Source organism: Bos grunniens, chromosome 6, assembly GCF_055505025.1.
Source record: "Bos grunniens cultivar Pamir isolate PY7600 chromosome 6, Bosgru_T2T1.0, whole genome shotgun sequence".
NCBI lineage: Eukaryota > Metazoa > Chordata > Mammalia > Artiodactyla > Bovidae > Bos > Bos grunniens.
In genome coordinates, this window is record NC_141170.1 from 93,817,823 (window position 1) to 93,836,837 (window position 19,015).

At 41.9% G+C, this 19,015-nt stretch overlaps 1 long non-coding RNA gene across 1 annotated transcript; it reads right to left on the reverse strand.

Moving 5' to 3' along the window:
- Window positions 1–10,583: 10,583 nt before the first annotated feature.
- On the reverse strand, window positions 10,584–18,033 carry LOC147371027 (uncharacterized). Its single transcript, XR_015166045.1, has 2 exons — window positions 17,946–18,033; window positions 10,584–10,767 (listed from the first exon to the last, which is right to left on the reverse strand). It is a non-coding gene; the product is annotated as an uncharacterized LOC147371027 (long non-coding RNA).
- Window positions 18,034–19,015: the final 982 nt, after the last annotated feature.

Below are 19,015 nucleotides of genomic sequence, written 5' to 3' on the forward strand. Positions count from 1 at the left end.
CCACATAAAGATGAAGGACACGGTACTCCCAGCTTAATGAGAAGTCAAGTAACAGCCATCCACACTATGAGATGAGCTCTGTAACAGTCAGGCAAGAGCGCCTGAGGGGACAGAAGGAACATTCTTAATCATTGTGTGTTGTTACATGAGGAGCTTCAGGCAGAGTTTGCCAGGAAGTGACATTTCAACTCCATCCTGAAGAATGAGTACATCTTTGCCTCAAAGACTGAGGAGGGCAATGGTGGGAGGGAAATAGCACAGAGTCATCAAGAAATAAAGTCTGAGGAAGTTCTCAGTTTATTAGAATTTCTTTTACTTAGACACGTGTCTTCCTTGGCTTTGAATCTGACATTTAAAAAGAGAAATATAAAATATCACAGAATAACCCATTTGCCACCTACTTTTTTTTTTTTTAATCAATTGCCTCTTTCTCCTTCAAATTTCCAAAAATATGTATTAAAGGCCTACTATGAACAAAACTACCAAGCACATGGACTGGAGTTATGGCATTGCAGGTAGGCATTGCAGCCTATTAGCTGTCTGATCTTGATCAGGGTGTGTCAACTACCTCATTCCAGCACAGGGATCATAACATCTGCCCAAAAGTGTTGCTGTAAGAATTAAATGATTAACACATGGAAAGGACTTAGAAGAGAGTCTAGCCCATAATAAAGACTCTCTGAGGATTAGATACCATCATTATGACCCCAAAGATTACACATATCGGGCTAATATGGAAAATAACAACTTAACTTGCCTAGAATATAGAACATGGAAAAGTTGAGAAGAAGGGGCTTGGAAGTTAGGAAGGAGCAAGACTGTGGATAGCCTTGAATGCCAGCCTCAAACACACAGGTTCTTACAGATTTACAGATATTAGGGCACCACTGAAAGTTTGGAGCAGTTAAGAAGCATGATCAGTCTAACCATTGCTTTGGATAAATTCTCACATTAAAAAGTCTACCATATACATTTACACAATGGAATATTACTCAGCTATAAAAAGGAATGCATTTGAGTCAGTCCTAATGAGGTGGATGAAACTGGAACATATACAGAGTGCAGTAAGTCAGAAATAGAAAGACAGATACTGTATATTAGCACATATATATGGAATTTAGAAACGTGGTAATGACGATCCTACATGCAGGGCAGCAAAGGAGACACAGATGTAAAGAACAGACTTTTGGCCTCAGCGGAAGAGTGTGAGAGTGGGATGATTTGAAGGAATAGCACAGAAACATGTATATTATCATATATAAAATAGAGGGCCAGTGCAAATTCGATGCATGAAGCAGGGCACCCAGAGCCAGTGCTCTGGGACAACCCAGAGGGATAGGGTGGGGTGGGAGGTGGCAGGGGGTTCAGGATGGGGGAGACACATGTATACCTGTGGCTTATTCAAGTTGGTTGATGTATGGCAAAAACCATCACAATATTGTGAAGTAATTATCTTTCAATTAAAATAAATAAGTTAATTAAAAAATAAAACGTCTACCATCATTTTTCCGATCTTTCCATCAGTTAGTTATTAAAGATACATTTGATGGGAAAGGAATCTTGAAGTGTTTATTTATTTGGGGATTTGTGTAGGTGAATGTGTTTCTTTATATTCATTTGGGTAGCAGTTGCTTTCGAAGAACAGAAGAATCTGTGATGCAAAATGTTTATGCTTGAGAACTGGGAAACTTAGAGCGGGTCCTTAAGCTATGTTGAAGACATATCTCCTTAGTCATTGCCTGGAACTGAGCTAAATAGTAGAAGTATTTATATATATATATATATATATATATTTGACAGATATTTATTTTATTTGCATTTTGTGAAAAATAAAGCCAATAGAAGACTGTTTTAAGGCTTGTAGTCCATTGAGAAATGCAGAAAAATAAATTGAAATTTTATAATGTAGTTTGATTAATGTTATACAATAGGAGCACTTGTTGCATACCTGGATTTAGAGAGAGGTGAAAATTGAGGTCTGATGAATGGTTCAGAATTTTCCAGGCAGAATGAAGTTGTGGGTTTCAGACAGAGGAAACAGAATGTATAGGGCCTTGGAGGCAAGAGAAAACACGGGGAAGGCTGCAAAAAGCTAGCAGCTGTGGGTTGCTTACAGTGTATTAGTTTCTTACCTAATCAACCTTTGGGAGGGAAATACAGTTAAGAAACAAATCACTGGAAACCTAAGGAGGTAGCTTAGTTAATTATCTGAAACCCAAGTGAAGAGAGAGGGTAACGATGATATATGTCAAGATTTGAATGTGGAAGGAAAGCACTCAAGCAAAAGGCTTATGAGTTGAATCTTCAACCAACTTATGGGTAGAGTATTCTGTGTACTGTTTGTAAATACACATATCTTCTGGACACAGTGAATTTCAAACACAGCGGGCTCTGCTGTATTTAGTTTTATGTTATTAGATTAACCTACTGTTTTGCCTGGCATATAGTAAACACTCAATAAATATGAACTACTACTATCATCTCAATATTGTAAGAATAACATGTGAGAAAAAGGCATTTAACAATGGAGTCATGTAGAGGATGATAATTAGAAAACACTGGTGATACAGTTGATGTGATTCTTTTCTCTCTCATAGCCATTTCCTTTTCCATGGCTATTTCTAGCCAAGGAGATACAGAAAGATGTGACTGAATTCTACGACAGATCAATGTGGGAGCTGTGCAGCCTTGATTCCCTGAATCAATTCCACCTCAACTCTTAAGCAGTGAGTGCTAGTGACTGCACCCCAGGGTTTTTTTTTTTTTTTTTCTCAATAAAGCTGCAGATAGGGGATTCTTCAAGGTAGAGGACCAAAACTGTCATCTATATTGTTAAAATTAGATCCGATTGGCTCAAATGCTAAAGCAAGGCTGCTACTACGAGCAGAGTATATTCAAGAAATAAAGTCAAGGATGAATCAATGCAAAAATGTAATGCTGGATACACATGAAGTTGGGAGTGACTGAGAGATTACCTGGTCCTCAAGCTCTCAAGAAAACTGAAAAAATAGAAATAAAACAACACCCTCCACTCTCCCACCCCTAAATTCACCAATATAAATACCATCCTCCTCAAATGACTTGGACTTTCCAGATTATAAAGAAAGAAAAATTTATGTTTTATTTTTATTTTGTATAAAACCATCATTTAGGCAGGTGTAATGGAAAAAAATTTATAATTAATAATATATGCTGTCTGTAGCATAAATAGTTTTTCAGGAATGCTCACACCATGTTTGTAAAGCATAAAATTTTAAAGGAATTAACTCTTATTTGTTGGGCATTTTCTAAGTACTGATAATAAGCAAGAGACACTAGGAATACTAGGGTAAAGAGTGAACGATAGACAAACTGACTTACTTTCTAAAGGGGAAGCTAACCATGAATCAAATAGTCTCACAAAAAATGTCAAAATGTGACTGTGATAGGTGCAAATGAGAAGCACACACTCCTCTGAGATTGTGTAGTGGCGCACTGGACCCTGATTAGGGCTGGGAGTGTGGGTTCAAGTCAGACCTGAAGAATAAACGAAAATTGAATAGGTTAGAAGAACTGATGCTTTTGAACTGTGGTGTTGGAGAAGACTCTTGAGAGTCCCTTGGACTGCAAGGAGATCCAACCAGTCCATCCTAAAGGAGATCAGTCCTGAATATTCATTGGAAGGACTGATGCTGAAACTGCAATACTTTGGCCACCTGATTCAAAGAACTGACTCATTTGAAAAGACCCTGATGCTGGGAAAGATGAAGGTGGGAGGAGAAAGGGATGACAGAGGATGAGATGGTTGGATGGCATCACTGACTCAATCAATGGGCATGAGTTTGAGTAAACTCCAGGAGTTGGTGATGGACAGGGAGGCCTGGCGTGCTGCAGGCCATGGGATAGCAAAGAGTCAGACATGACTGAACGACTGAACTGAACTGAATAGGTTAGAAGAGTGGGATGTGCAGGGGGAGAGTGATCCAGAGAAGAGCACATGAAAAACATTAGGTTGGATGGGACTCGAATCTGTTCAAGGACTAGGAGTGGGTCCATGAAGCAGAGCTCAGAGGAGAGGGGGTGAGCAGAGAGCAAGGAGAGGCTAGGGAGGTAGGAAGAGGGCAATAAGAAAATCCCAACTTTTAAGTTGGTACATCACCACTTGGGAAAAAGACTGTATTTCTCAGCTTTCTTGTGGCTAAGTTTAGGCCAAGGGGATGTAAGAAGAAGTACTGACTGCAACTTCCAAGAAGTTTCTTTAAAATGAAAAAGACATGTTCTTTCCTCCCATTTTCTCTTTCCTATGGATAGAAATGTGAATAAAGTAGCCATTCTGAAACATGAAATGACCTTGCGATAGAAGTCCTATGTATAGCAGAGCTACAAGATGGAAGGAACTTGAGTACCTAATACTTCTGAGCATTACACTAGACTTAGCTTGATAATCTAGACTCTTGGGGAGAGAAAACAAAAATACCGTTTTCTCTTGTGTAAGCCACTGTTATTCAGTTTTATTTCCTGTTCATCACAGCTGATATAATTGTAAAGATAGCTTCAGGGTTTCAGAAGTCTAGAACTGGCCTAGCTAAATCCATAGTTTTTCAGTTTTTGTGTACTCTACTGCCACTTACGTCTTTATGCCTGGCTAGAGAGGGAAGAGATGTCTAGCTAACAGGAAATTCATCTGGTTGCCCCTGGCTTCATCTTAGCATTGCTGTGAAGTATCTCACCAGGGTTAGATCCTTAGAAATACTTAGGCAAAGTGTGAAGACTGAACCATGGTATGATGAAGTTTAAAAATATTTCACATAATTGATATATGTCCTTCAGTTAAGTAAGACCTCCTTTCCTGAGAAGGAAATAGGATATTTTGGAGAAATGTATGTCAATCAAAAGGGAGACAGAACCTGAGAGAACGGAGAGGAAGTTTCATTTCCTTAGTGTAGAGAGATCCCGCTGAACTACTGGCTGTACTTTAGAAGGTAGAAAGCCCTGGACAAAGCATATGCTACACAGTATAATTTCATGTTCACCAGCTACACCAGCTTGAGGCAGTGTTTTTCAGATTTTCTGTAAGCCATGGAACACTTTATTGTTAGTATTATTATTTTTGAATTGAAGTATAGCTGATTTACAATGATTCAGGTATACAGCAAACTGTGTTTATATATATGTATGTGTGCATATATATACACATATATCCGAATATATATCGGAGAAGGCAATGGCACCGCACTCCAGTACTCTTGCCTGGAAAATCCCATGGATGGAGGAGCCTAGTAGGCTGCAGTCCATGGGGTCGCTAAGAGTCTGACACGACTGAGCGACTTCACTTTCACTTTTCACTTTCATGCATTGGAGAAGGAAATGGCAACCCACTCCTGTGTTCTTGCCTGGAGAATTCCAGGGACAGGGGAGCCTGGTGGACTGCCATCTATGGGGTCGCACAGAGTCGGAAACGACTGAAGTGACTTTGCGGCAGCTGAATATATATATATAGTCTCTTTAAGCTTGTTTTCTGTTATAGGTTATTACAAGATACTGAGTATAGTTCCCTGTGTTGTACAGTAGGATCTTCTTGCTTATCTATTTTATCTATAATAGTCTATATCTGTTAATCCCAAATTTCCAATTTACCTCTCTCTGAATTTCCCCTTTGGTAATCATAAGTTTGTTTTCTCTGTCTGAGAGTCTATTTATGTTTTGTAAAGAAATTCACTTTTATCATTTTTGTTTTTGTCTGACTTACTTCACTGAAGTTTAATATTCTCTAGGCCCATCCTTGCATGCATTCTTAGTCACTCAGTGGTGTCCAACTCTTTGCAACTCCAGGAATTATAGCCTGCCAGACAAGGGCACCCCACTCCAGTACTCTTGCCTGGAGAATCCCATGGATGGAGGAGCCTGGTAGGCTACAGTCCGTGGGGTCGCTAAGAGTCGGACACGACTGAGTGACTTCACTTTCACTTTTCAGTTTCATGCATTGGAGAAGGAAATGGCAACCCACTCCAGTGTTCTTGCCTGGAGAATCCCAGGGACGGGGGAGCCTGGTGGGCTGCCATCTATGGGATCGCACAGAGTCGGACACGACTGAAGCGACTTAGCAGCAGCAGCAGCAGCAGCAGACTCCTCTGTCCATGGGATTTTTCAGGCAAAAATACTGGTGTGGGTTGCCATTTCCGCCACCAGGGGATCTTCCCAACTCAAGGATCAAACCCATGTCCCCTTTGTCTCCTGCACTGGGAGGCAGATTCTTTTTCCTCTCTCTCTCTTTTTTAAATAATTCAGTTCTAATTTATTATGTACTTTTTTTTGCTAAGTTCCAAAATAAATAATTTTCTTAGTTATTTTTAAATCCTTAAAATAGTCAAATCATGTTGCTTTGACTTAAATTTTTAATATTTAGTAATCAAATGCATTTTTATCAGTTTAGGCAGGAAGATTCTTAACCACTGAGCCACCTGGGAAGCCCTCTAGGTCTATCCATCTTGTTGCAAATAGCATTATTTCATTCTTTATTATGGCTGAGTAATAGTCCATTATATACATGCACCACATCTTTATCCATTTATCTGTGGAAAGGAAAGAAAAAGGAAAGTGAAGTCACTCAGTCTTGTTTGACTCTTTGCGACCCCATGGACTGTAGCATATCAGGCTCCTCCGTCCATGGGATTTTCCAGGCAAGGCTACTGGAGTGGGTTGCCATTTCCTTCTCCAGAGGATCTTCCTGACCCAGGGATCAAAGCCGGGTCTCCCACATTGCAGGCAGACACTTTACTTTATCAAATAAAAGCTTACTTGGAGGTCATATGTATATCAAGTTGGCTCCACACAGCTGTTCTTATTGGCAGGGACATCAGAGGTAGACAATCCTGCCTGAATCCCTTCCAAATCTCCCTCCAGTTGTGACTCCAAAAGGGGTTTTAACAGAACACCTTAGAGCTCCAAGCAATGATGTTGGAAGAGCAATTTCGGGGAAAAGGGGGCACAATAACAGTTATAAAATAGCATTTTTCTGGCTCCACTCTGACTTTTTCTGGAAAAAGTTCAGCCCCATTCTGATTCTTTATACTTTTTTCCTGGACATTTTTGAATGTCATCAGCTAAATTGTCACCTTCTAAAAAGACCTTCCCTGATCATGCAGTCTGGTAAAAGGTAGCACCTCTCAAGTATTCTTTACCATATCACCATATTTGACATTTATTTGTAGGACATTTTATTCTCAGAAATTGCCTTGTTTCATTCACCAGTGCCTTATCTTTTTCCGTCTTGTAATGTCTGTTTTGTTTACTGCTATGTCCCCAGTACCTGGCATGGTGTTTGGCATAGTGAATGTGCTCAAGAAATATTTTTTTTTGGCAAATGTATTTGTTCCCAGAATTGCCTTTAAAAATTACCACAAATTGGATGGCTTAAAGCAGCAGAAATTTATTCTTTCACGATTCTGGAGGCCACAAGTCTGAAATAAAAGTGTTGGAGGAGCTCTGCTCCCTCAGAAGGGTCTGGGAAAGGTGGCCCTCAGCATTCCTTGCCTCACTGTTGCCTAACTCCTCGTGGTTGCTACTCTCTGTCTCTGTCTTCACATGGCCTTTTCCTTGCTCTCTATGTCTCTCTGCTGCTGCTAAGTCGCTTTAGTCGTGTCCGACTCTGCGACCCCATAGACGGCAGCCCACCAGGCTCCCCCATCCCTGGGATTCTCCAGGCAAGCACACTGGAGTGGGTTGCCATTTCCTTCTCCAATGTAGGAAAGTGAAAAGTGAAAGTGAAGTCGCTCAGTCGTATCTGACTCTTAGCGACCCCATGGACTGCAGCCCACCAGGCTCCTCCGTCCATGGGATTTTCCAGGCAAGAAGGTCTCTTCTCTTTGGATTTAGGGCCCACTCAGATAATCCAGGATGATCTCATCTTGAGATCTTTAACTTAATTACATCTGCAAAGACCTTTTCCCAAATAAGATCACATTCAGAGGTTTGGGTGGGGTTGGATGCAGACATGTATCTGGCGAATCACTATTCAAGCCACTGCAGCATCACACTTGAGGGAGGCATAAATGAACAAGCTTACCAGCCCTTTGGCTGCCTGTGGTGTCTGCCATTTTCCTCTTCCGCTCTGGCTGTTTGGGGTCATGTTTCCTGTCATTGCGGATGCCCAAAATGACAGCTATCATCCCAGTGACTAGGTCAGGGAAGTCAGCAGGACAGCCAGAGACACAAAGGTCTCAGGTGTCTAAAGATGTGGCTGTGCCCAGGCGGCTGTCTCTGCACACTCCTGAAGCTGTGGTGACTTGTCTCTTAGCAGATGTCAAGCCTGGTGACTCTTTATCTCCTCCTACTGAGGTGGGCTACCATTCCCTTCTCCAGGGGATCTTTCTGAGCCAGGGATCAAACCCAGGCCTTCTGCATTGCAGATGGATTCTTCACTGTCTGAGCCACCAGAGAAGCCTCTAACCGCTGCAGGAGGAGTCAGTTTGGGGACTCATTGTTGCAAGAAACGAACTGAGACTGGAAGGCTGAGTTGGAGATGAATCTGAGTGACAAAAACTATGCTGTGTTCAAAATTACACTCCCACCCTTCTTTGAGACAAGCTTGTCTGTATTCCCCCAGTCTTTCCCCAAAAGGAGAAGTTCCTACCTAGGGGTGTCCTGGTACTTCATGTAAACAAATTCTTGTTGGTCCATCTCTGTTCTCCAGTTACGCCTGGAGTGCAGGCTGAATCATTCATTATTTATTCCCCAGCATAATAAAACCTTTACTGCTTATTTGCAACAGAACTAGGGGAATAAAGATTCAGGAAGCAGAAACGCACAAGCTACAGCAGTCTGTTTAAGAGCAGGACAGCTCTAATGTTGCCTATGTCTTCCCCAGCGTCTGCCGGAATGGCTCTAAGAAGGACCCTCGCCAGCGGTCTCAGCGATGCGGTCCTCGGGAAAGAAGGGCTGAGCTGCTGTTTCCTTCATCCCCCACCTGCTTGCCCTGTCTCCTGCATACCCTGCTGAGGATGACAAAGAATGGTCCAGCTCTGTCTCCCTATTCGAAGCCCTCTTTTGCTGTGCATGCCAAACAGAACTCCAATTTCTAAATCGGAGGCCCCAGAGCATTTACTTTCTCACCACTGATTTCCCTGGAAGAAACCCTGATCACGGGGGAGAGATGAAGACATACACATAATTGAAGCTCAGATATTTTCCCCAAGGCCACAGGCTTTTTGCAGAGACACTTATGACTCCTAATGACCACTGGGGGTCCCCAGAGGGCTTTTCCAACCACCAGAGGCGCCGCATCCCTCACCCCTCCCGCCCCTTCCCAAGATGCCCGGAAGCCCCAGTCAAAAACCTCATTAAGCTGTGACGTCAGGCAGCCTGGAAGCTGCGCTGTGGCTGTGCCCATAGGTATGGCTAAGCCTCAAAGGAGTGGGGCTTCGTGCTTTCCCTGTCAGCCGAATTTTCAGCTTAAATCATTGTTCTAATGTTATTTTATTGTGCTTTGGGGCACTGGTGGGTAGACTAGGTGGCAGGGGAACAGTATTTAATTTCCTTTGGAGTTTGTAATATGATTGACACCTCTTGAATTCTTGGGTGAATAAGACACAGTTTATAGTCCTTGAAGAGGCGAGCAACTTCGGGCACCTTTTTTCATGTCAAAGTTAAATGTTTGCGAGGGGAGAAGAAAAAAGGAAACAAACACTTACGAAATATCTAACATATAGTACATGGTTTTTAAATTCATCGGGGCTTCCCTGGTGGCTCAGATAGTAAAGAATTTGCCTGCAATGCAGGAGACTTGGGTTTGATCTCTGGGATGGGAAGATCCTCTGGGGAAGGGAATGGCAACCCACTCCAGTATTCTTGCCTGGAGAATCCCATGGACAGACAAACCAGATGAGCTACAGTCCACAGGGTCACAAAGGGTCGGACACGACTGAGAGACTAACACTTTCATTTACATTCATTATATTATTTAATTTTCAAAATGACCTCATGAGGTTGGGATTATTGTTCCAAACATGCAGATCAGGGAGGTGACATTTAGAGAGATTAGCCTGTCTGCTGTTCTACTGCTAATCAGGAGGGCGGTGCCAATAGCACCTATCTGGATGCAAATTGTGTGCAGGGCTCTTTGTCCCATATCCCCCAGCTTTCTGGTTTTACCATTTTACCGAGCAAAAGCCTCCATTCATAGGTCTACCTGAAGCTTTCAAAGTACATAACCAAATCCAAAAGGTGAAGTTGCCCTTTTCTGGATAATAAAATTCAACTTCAAATTTAATCAAGCAAGTGCTTACTAAATACCTTTTATCCATCAGGCTTTATGGCTACTGGAGGTTCAATTGAGGGCCTCATGTGCTACATTCAGGATAAGAAAAAAAGCAGTACTGTTGTGGGAAATGTGTTATTTAGACCAGAATGACATGGACTGGCTGTGTCTGCATAAAGTCAATCAAGGGAAGAGGAGGAGGGTGACCTGATGAATTACTGCAGAAGAGAAACTCACGATTCCTTACCAGACTCCAAACGAAGGGTAATGTGACAAATAAAGAAAAATGACCAGGTTCACAGCATGGCGCAAAGTGTGTCAATCCACAGAAAATTCAGCAACAGGGAAAACACACAAGGGTCTCTTTTAATCAGCTCCATCACAGGCCCAGCCCAGGGCCTGCAGCAGAGTAGACTCCAGAATTGCTGATCCCAAGTTCAATGAGGTTCTTAAAAGTGTATCTAGGCCCACAACGGGTGGCCCACACTCCCTGCAGCACACGTCACACTCAAGTGAACTCCATTCAGTCTGCCCTGCAAAGGAAAGCTTAAAATGAGAAACCAAACCTGGACACTTCCAGCTCACAGGACGCTCTTAGATTCCTCCCAAGTTATTAACAGAGAAATGTATTTGTCTATTAACAATCATACAACAATTATATATTTATAGGAAATATGCCTCATTCCAAAGTATTACATCCTCTAGTTTTATCATGAAGAGATCCTAAAGATTTGTGAAGGTAAAATGACTCTGATGTTCCTTCAGTTCAGTTCAGTTCAGGCGCTTAGTCGTGTCCGACTCTTTGCGACCCCATGGACTGCAGCACACCAGGCCTCCCTGTCCATCACCAACTCCTGCAGCTTACCCAAACTCATGTCCATTCAGTTGGTGATGCCATACAACCATCTCATCCTCTGTCCTCCCCTTCTCTTCCTGCCCTCAAACTTTCCCAGCATCAAGGTCTTTTCAAATGAGTCAGCTCTTTGCATCAGGTGGCCAAAGTATTGGAGTTTCACCTTCAACATCAGTTTTTCCAATGAACACCCAGGACTGATCTCCCTTAGGATGGACTGATTGGATCTCCTTGAAGTCCAAGGTACTCTCAAGAGTCTTCTACAACACCACAGTTCAAAAGCGTCAATTCTTCAACCCTCAGCTTTCTTTATAGTCCACCTCTCACATCCACACATGACCACTGGAAAAACTGTAGCCTTGACTAGACCGACCTTTGTGGGCAAAGTAATGTCTCTTTTTAATATGCTGTCTAGGTTGGTCATAACTTTCCTTCCAAGGAGTAAGTGTCTTTTAATTTCATGGCTGCAGTCACCATCTGCAGTGATTTTGGAGCCCCCCAAAATAAAGTCAGCCATTGTTTCCCCATCTACTTGCTATGAAGTGATGGGACAGAATGCCATGATCTTAGTTTTCTGAATGCTGAGCTTTAAGCCAACTTTTTCACTCTATTCTTTCACTTTCATCAAGAGGCTCTTTAGTTCCTCTTCACTTTCTGCCATAGGGTGGTGTCATCTGCATATCTGAAGTTATTGATATTTCTCCCAACAATCTTGATTCCAGCTTGTGCTTCATCCAGCCCAGCATTCTCATGATGTACTCTGCATATAAGTTAAATAAGCAGAGTGACAATATACAGCCTTGACGTACTCTTTTTCCTATTTGGAACCAGTCTGTTGTTCCATGTCCAGTTCTAACTGTTGCTTCCTGACCTGCATACAGGTCTCAAAAGGCAGGTCAGGTGTTCTGGTATTCCCATCTCTTTCAGAATTTTCCACAGTTTATTGTGATCCACATAGTCAAAGGCTTTGGCATAGTCAATAAAACAGACATAGATGTTTTTCTGAAACTCTCTTGCTTTTTCCATGATCCAGCGGATGTTGGCAATTGGATCTCTGGTTCCTCTGCCTTTTCTAAAACCAGCTTGGACATCTAGAATTTCATGGTTCACGTATTGCTAAAGCCTGGTTGGAGAATTTTGAGCATTACTTTACTAGCGTGTGAGATGAGTGCAATTGTGCAGTACTTTGAGCATTCTTTGGCATTGCCTTTCTTTGGGATTGGAGTGAAAACTGACCTTTTCCAGTCCTGTGGCCACTGCTGAGTTTTCCAAATTTGCTGACATATTGAGTGCAGCACTTTCACAGCATCATCTTTCAGGATTTGAAATAGCTCAACTAGAATTCCATCACCTCCACTAGCTTTTTTGTAGTGATGCTTCCTAAGGCCCACTTGATTTCACATTCCAGGATATCTGGCTCTAGTTGAGTGATCACACCATCGTGATTATCTGGGTCATGAAGCTCTTTTTTGTATAGTTCTTCTGTGTATTCTTGCCACCTCTTCTTAATATCTTCTGCTTCTGTTAGGTCCATACCATTTCTGTCCTTTATCGAGCCCATCTTTGCATGAAATGTTCCCTTAGTATCTCTAATTTTCTTGAAGAGATCTCTAGTCTTTCCCATTCTATTGTTTTCTTCTATTTCTTTGCATTGATCGCTGAGGAAGGCTTTCTTATCTCTCCTTGCTCTTCTTTGGAGCTCTGCATTCAGATGCCTATATCTTTCCTTTTCTCCTTTGCTTTTCACTTCTCTTCTTTTCATAGCTATTTGCAATGCCTCCTCAGACAGCTATTTAGACTTTTTGCATTTCTTTTTCTTGGGGACAGTCTTGCTCCCTGTGTCCTGTAAAATGTCATGAACCTCTGTCCATAGTTCATCAGGCACTCTATCATATCTAGTCCCTTAAATCTATTTCTCACTTCCACTGTATAATCATAAGGGGTTTGATTTAGGTCATACCTTAATGGTCTAGTAGTTTCCCCTACTTTCTTCAATTCAAGTCTGAATTTGGCAATAAGGAGTTCATGATCTGAGCCACAGTCAGCTCCTGGTCTTTTTTTTTTTTCTGATGGTATAGAGCTTCTCCATCTTTGGCTGCAAAGAATACAATCAATCTGATTTCGGTGTTGGCCATCTGGTGATGTCCATGTGTAGAGTCTTCTCTTGTGTTGTTGGAAGAGGGTGTTTGCTATGACCAGTGCATTCTCTTGGAAAAACTCTATTAGCTTTTTGCCCTGCTTCATTCTGTACTCCAAGGCCAAATTTGCCTGTTACTCCAGGTGTTTCTTGGAGAAAGCAATGACACCCCACTCCAGCACTCTTGCCTGGAAAATCCCATGGATGGAGGAGCCTGGTGGGCTGCAGTCCATGGGGTCGCTAAGAGTCGGACACGACTGAGCGAGTTCACTTTCACTTTTCACTTTCATGCACTGGAGAAGAAAATGGCAACCCACTCCAGTGTTCTTGCCTAGAGAATCCCAGGGACGGGGAAGCCTGGTCAGCTGCCGTCTCTGGGGTTGCACAGAGTCGGACATGACTGAAGTGACTTAGCAGTAGCAGCAATCCGGTGTTTCTTGACTTCCTACTTTTGCATTCCAGTCCCCTATAATGAAAAGGACATCTTTTTTGGGTATTAGTTCTAAAAGGTCTTGTGGGTCTTCATAGAACCATTCAACTTCAGCTTCTTCAGCGAGATGTGGCATCTTAAATGGCCCAACTCTTCTACAATCTGAGGGAGAAGAGCCAGAGTAGGAAAGACAGAAATACATGTTGTATAATTTTAAGTCACTTGCCCATGATTGAAAGCTTAATAAGCATGTTCATCTTAGGAGAAAATGGCGATGATGAAATTTCTTTGTGCTTATGTTACCATCTCTCCACCAAAGACCTTAAAATTAACTCTCAATAGTGCCTAAAAAATTGATAAAACCAGTAGAACTCTTCCTAAAAATGTTGAGGCCTCCTTTGTCATAGTAAAAGTGTGGAAAAGAAAAAAAAAAGATCTGGGAAGGAAAATTCTAAGGCAAAATTAATTTCATTAATTAATATCATCTGGGCTTGTAGGTGATAGGAAGTGATAGCATTTGGTAAGTAAGACGCTTGGAAATTCAGAATTTTTAAAATAGCAGTATTCAATTTTTCAGTTTATAAAAAGACAATAGCAATTAAAAAAAAAAAAGCATTCACCATTCATTGCGTGCTATGTGCCATGCATTGATCTGACCTAAACTCTAAAATAACAATTTCTCTTAATGCTTAGACTTTACTAACCCCATGTGTATGAGGGACACATTTAGAGCAGTCAACTACCTTTGCCTATCAACCAACAGCCAGAGAGTTTTGATGGCTCCTTAAGCTGTTGGGAAGATTTGTTCATACAGGTGGTCTCACTGTATTTTTTCACTGGGGTACATGGTTAAGTTAAATAGCTGACCTTGGCCTATTTTTGCAAAAAAAAAAAAACAGCTATAATTTATTGAAAGTCTACTGTGAACCAGTGTCTTCTCATATTGTTGCTATAGTTCAGTCACTAAGTCGTGTCAAGCTCTTTGTAACCACATGAACTGTAGCCCACCAGCCTCCTTTGTCCATGGGATTCTCCACGCAAGACTACTAGAGTGGGTTGCAATTTCCTTCTCCAGGGGATCTTCCTGGACTGGGGATTGAACTCTTGTCTCCTGTACTGGCAGGTGTTTTCTTTACCATCTAAGCCACCAGGGAAGCTGCATCTTCTCTTATATCATCTGTTAATTTTCACCAAAATATCTGCCAGAAAGGCTTTATCTTTTCCTTTTCAAAGAGGAGGAAACTGAGGCTTATATTGCTGGAAAGTGTTGGAACCAGGAGTCAAACATAACTTTGGCCTCAAAGCTTGTTCCTTTTTACGTTCCAGGCCCAAGTTCCTCCTGCAGATCATGCCAAACGCCTGACCTGCTTGCCCAGGACAGACTCCCCTAGTGGAAGGTACACAGTCAATGCCCTTGGCATGAGACCCCAGCCTTCTTGGTTTCAAGAGAGCCCTCAGTCCTAGTTACTTACTTTTTTTTTTTTTGGTCATCTTCTGATACTTAGCCAGAGACCCTGAAGTTGCATCTTCTACTTGTGACTCACTGTTTTTCTGTTTTGCTCCTTATTAATAAAAATAACTGACAAAACAAACAGGAGGACAAGCCACAAAATATGAACAGACAACACATACCCACAGCTTCTCTTTTTTTTGTTTTATTCTGTTTTCTTTCCCATTTTAGACACACTGGGTGGTTAACAAAATCTACCAGAATATATCTTACTTATTTTCAGGATCTGTCAGAAAACTGTTATGTTGTTTTGGATCTTGAGTCGGCTTCCTCACCCACACCCTTGTTTGGATGAGGTGAGCCCAAGAATAAGAGAATCAGTAGTTGCTTGGTTGCTATTTCCATAGAGAGGAAGTGGTTAGACATCACTCTAATGGAGAAGCTCTCCTCCTTAATCTGGGATGACCGAGGATGCTGGAGCTCTCTGGTCAGCTCTGGAGCCAGCAGCCTGCCTCGTCTCCCCGCCTTTAGTTCCCTGCTTCTTCCCTTAACACAATGAGCTCATTTGTTTACTGCTTTTCTTTCCTATTATGCAGTAAGCTTTATGACAATGGGGACCAAGGTTCCAGTTTTAATTTCTTTCTAGCAACAATTGGTTTTCAGCCAAAGGTAGTGGGAAAAATATTAAGAAGATAAATAAGTTGTATGAGTTCAAGGACTTGACAAGGAATTTGGACTTTATCTTATAGTCCAGTGGTTCTCAATTTTCCCCCTACTCTACACATAACGAATGTGATCCACTCCTACTAGTAATTCTTATTCTCTTCTTGAGTACATGTTGGGGAGAATGGTGAGCGAGCAGGCAGAGAGCAGTCATGTACTTAGAATCTCCAAAGAGAGGCATTTTTGAAAAAAATCTCTTAGCGAATTGTGGAAACCATTTCCCCAGCCACCACCAAGGGCAGTGAAGAGAAGGAAGAGTCAATGAAATTTTTGACTGGGAGCAGGGAAATAGGAAGAAGCCTTTTTGGAATGACCTTGTTCAAGTGTCCTAGGTTAGGATGGGCCTGAAATCAGAGACAGAAGGAGATTGTAGTCAGCTTATTTAAATGCTATAAAAATCTGGGCTATATTGTTGATAGAGTCCCAAAGAGGAAGGGTGAAAATGAGAACTACTTTGAAGGAAAAATTGATAGGAGGAAGGAAAGAACAGTGACCACTACATTTAGAAAATTTGAGCTTTGCTGATTGAGGAAGAATAATTCTACTAACAGAATTAGGGTAGGAGAAGGAAGATGCTCATTTAGGGCAAAGGAACATTGAGTTTTCCCTTACTTTCTTAAGTTGGTACCAGTAGAATTAACTATTGTTGAATTTTCATTTTTGCCAAAAGTTTTGGAGTCAAGTGTTCCTCCTTACAAATATTTAGTTTTGAGAGTGTTTAGTTTGCTGGGTTTGTGAAAAGCCAACTCTTTGGAAAGAACCAGATGCTGGGAAAATTGAAGGCAAAAGGAGAAGGGAGAGTGACAGAGGATAAGATGGTTGGATAGCATCAGTGACTCAATGGACTTGAATCTTAGCAAACTCAGGGAGGCAGTAGAGGCCAGAGGAACCTGGCATGCCTCAGTCCATGGGGCAGCAAAGAGACGGACACGACTTAGCGACTAAACAACAACAAAAGTTTGCTAGATATAGATAATTTGATGACACCAAAACCCATTTTACACAAATTTGTTCCTCTGTGAACTAAGACCATTTTATTTACCACATAATCTTTCTTTGTTGATGTTAGCATATGAAAGCTTATACCTAATCAAAATACTTATAAGTAAGGACAGGTGGACTTGGTCAAATTCCCTTAAGGTCAGATTCCTGTCTATAGATCAGTTTTTATAACTCAGATTACCATCCTTTCTTTTATAGGAAAGACAGTCCATGGCTTACTGTGGCAGATACTCTTCAAAGACAGCTGTCGACAAATCCTCCCTTTATCTTTGCACATGCCACTTTTTCCATCAAGAGGTGGATTTTATTTCCCTTCCCCTGAACCAATAGGTTTGTGCAGGCTTCAGCCAATAGGTTTAGGGGCAGAAATGATGCATGGCCTATTCTGGGCTTCACCGTTTACAGCAAGGTAGCTTCTGCTTTTTCTGTCTTGGAATCCAGCTGGCATGCTATAAGGAACCCTAGGCTATTCTGCTTAAGAGGAAGGTCTTGAGGAAAGGCTGTCGATGATCAGAAACCATGCAGAAAGAAAAGGCATGTGAAGGAGAACCAAAATGCCCCATCAAGAGCCGGCACCACAACCAACTCCTACATAGACCAGGAAGGGCTTCTTGGAGCTTCCAGCCCAGCAGCTCCACCTGCTGGTGGTTACCTGAGTGACTCCGCCACCATCACAAGGGGCAGAGGCACTTCCCAGTAAATTGACAAAATTGGCAGCGAGACTAGATCACTGTTTAGGGTGGTTTGTTACATAGCAGTCAGTAACATACACTTACATACCTGAAATTCCTTTTTATCATGTAACACTAAACAGATAAAAATAAATCTTAAAATATAGGTCATAATGTATAAGGGAGGTAAGTTTTCTCCTCTACATTCTTTTGGTTTCCAGCTGGGACTGACATGAGACAGGTTAACAGGAGGAAAGCATACACATTTTATCAAATTTTACATCTGCAGGGTGTCCCCACAGAAAAATGAAGACTCAAAGATGTGGCTGGGCCTAAGTGCTTATATAGGTTGAATGAACAAAGAGTGGTGATTTTGGAAAAGTAACTACAAAATCTGGGAAGACTAAAAGAAGATAAGAATTATTTTAACAAGGTCTGTTTGTACCTGTTTCTCTTGGCCTTGATTCCTCATCTCTTTCCTCCTGGTGTAGGGACAGCATCTTTCATATGGGAATTTCATATCCTGCTACTGGGAAGGAAAAAGGAAGGTCAAAACACCCTTCTTGCATCTGCTGTTTTTTTCAGTTTCCTCTAAATCAAAATAATCAATATGCCAAAGCAGCATATTTCGGGGTTTTGTGTTTTGAATCTCTTCAAATGCACGATAATAATACAAGCACTTAGTGAACCTGCCACATTATAGCTAGAACATTTTCAAAGTCATTGGAGCTAAATCTGTGACCCAATCAGAGGTAATCACTATCCTCAATTCTTTATTGATTATCTCTTTGCTTAAAAAATAAAATAGCATTATCAGGACTTCCCTGGTAGAGCAGTGGATAAGAATCTGCCTGCCAATGCAGAGGACACAGGTTCAATCCCTTGTCTGAGAAGATTCCACATGCCATGGAACAACTAACCCGTGTGCCACAAGTACTAAGCTGCGTGCTCTAGAGCCGTTCTCTGCAATAAGAGAAGCCATCGCAATGAGAAGCCCATGCACCGCAACGAGAAGCCCATGCACCGCAACAAGGAGTAGCCCCTGCTCGCAACACCAGAGAAAGCCCGTGCGCAGCAATGAAGACCCTGGCTCTCTCTGTCCTCCACTTCTTGCTGCTCAGAGTGTGGTCCCTGGAGCAGCAGCAGTAGCACTCCTTGGGAGCTTGTCAGAAGTGCTAAAATTCAGGCCCCGCCCTGACTTATCCAATCACCCACGTATTAACAAGATCTCCAAGTGATATGCAGACACACTGGAGTTTCAGGAGCAGGGTCAGCCAAGCTGGGGTTCACAAATCTGTGGGTGCATGTGTAGGGGGGAAGCTTCCTGGGAATGAGAAAAATGAACCATCAAGGGGTTCATTTTCACCAAGGAAAGGCTTCCTCACCGAACACATCATAGAGGGGAAGTTGGACATAAAAGTACAGCAGACTTTTATTTATCCTTCATGTTATGAGAGCGAGTTCATGTTGTGCTTGTTCAGATTACCAAGGGCCAGCATTTATGTAAGACTAGTT